The 1,536-nt window shown below is 42.9% G+C and overlaps 1 pseudogene; it reads left to right on the top strand.

Annotated features, from left to right (window-relative positions):
- Positions 1-302: 302 nt before the first annotated feature.
- LOC143962690 (small nuclear ribonucleoprotein F pseudogene) lies at positions 303-419 on the top strand (annotated as a pseudogene).
- Positions 420-1,536: the final 1,117 nt, after the last annotated feature.

Below are 1,536 nucleotides of genomic sequence, written 5' to 3'. Positions count from 1 at the left end.
GTTTGACAGGTACATATCATTTCAGTTTTTTACAGCAAGGCAAATTCTTGCTTTCATCAAGAGTACCTCTATAGGGTTACGGTGGGAAGGCACCACTAACACCCAAAGCCTAATTTTTCCACACTTGTTTGACAGGTGCATGTCCTGTAATTTTTTTTTACAGAAAGGCCAATTCTTGCTTTCATCAAGAGTACCTCTAGCCATTTCCTGCTCTCTCCGGAGGTGTATTCCCAGGACATTCTGCGGGCAAATTGTTTCTTCCTTTTACTGATGTGTAGATCAGTGGTGGCTTCAGCAGCAGAATGAGTTTACCACTAAACCCAAAACCATTCCTTGGTGGCCTTACTAGTAAGCCAGTAATGGTGAAACAAAAATGGGGTATGGAATACAAAGGAGGCCTAGTCTCTGTGGATGGCTAGATGAACATGCAGCTTGTCAATACAGAAGAATATATTGATGGAGCATTGTCTGGACATCTGGGAGAAGTTCTAATAAGGTGCAATAATATATTGTATATACGAACAATGGAAAAGGAGGATAAAGGTAGTGAGATGAGAGAATAAAGCAATTTCCAAATTAGTTTTGTAAATTTATTTTTAAACTTCTCTTTTGAGGTTATTGTTGGATGTTGTTTCTGTATGTTTTGTTAAAGCGGTTCTGCACCTAAAATAAAAATATTAAAAGCCAGTAGCTACTAATATTGCAGCTGGTGACTTTTAATAAAATCACACTTACCTGTCCCAGGGTCCAGCGATGTCGGCGGCAAATGACGAGTGATCGCTCGTCTCGCTGCTGCCCCCGCCGCCATCCTCTGTCAGGGAATCGGGAAGTGAAGCATTACAGCTTCACTGCCCGGTTCCCTACTGTGCATGCGCGTCTCTGGGAACTGTGTGTTTCCCAGAACACAACGGGGGGGGTGCGGGTCGTCTGCGGGGGTCTGGCCGGAAGTTACCCTCCAGGTAACTGCACCCCCCTCCCCCCTGAAAGGTGCCGATTGTGGCACCGGAGGGGGGGAGGGATCAGATTAGCGGAACTTCCCCTTTAGGGTGAAGAACCGCTTTAAGAAAAATAAGCAGATTTTCAAGACTACCTCTATAGGGTTATGGTGTGAAGGCACCACCAAACACCCAAGCTCATTTTTTCACACCTGTTGCTTGTATCCAAAGTATGTAAAAGAGAAACACCAGACTTTATCTGAAAAAAAATGTGGCGTCATCATACAAACTGGCTTCCTGTGCCATTGTTTACACAATAAAGAAAGCTTACAGTGAAAATATATTTAAATGTCATATGTTTTTCTTTATATATGTCCGTTTTTCTGAAGCAGGTTCTATACACCGTACAGATGCCCCACTTTACAGACACATTTAGGGGGCCCCTGAGGCACTATATTTAAAGGAATTTTTCATTTTTATTGCTTCACTTTAAGCATCATTAAAATCACTGCTCCTTTAAAAAAAAGTCCAGTGATACATGTTCCCCAGGGCATTACCTAGCCCCCCTCCCCCATACCTTTTTTTGCCAATAACTTGCATG

The sequence above is a fragment of the Lithobates pipiens genome, unplaced genomic scaffold, assembly GCF_037356315.1.
Source record: "Lithobates pipiens isolate NorthernLeopardFrog02 unplaced genomic scaffold, aLitPip1_a1.2 Scaffold_8, whole genome shotgun sequence".
Taxonomy (NCBI): Eukaryota; Metazoa; Chordata; class Amphibia; order Anura; family Ranidae; genus Lithobates; species Lithobates pipiens.
Note: the sequence above shows the minus strand (reverse complement) of the source record. Positions and strands in the feature narration are given on the sequence as shown.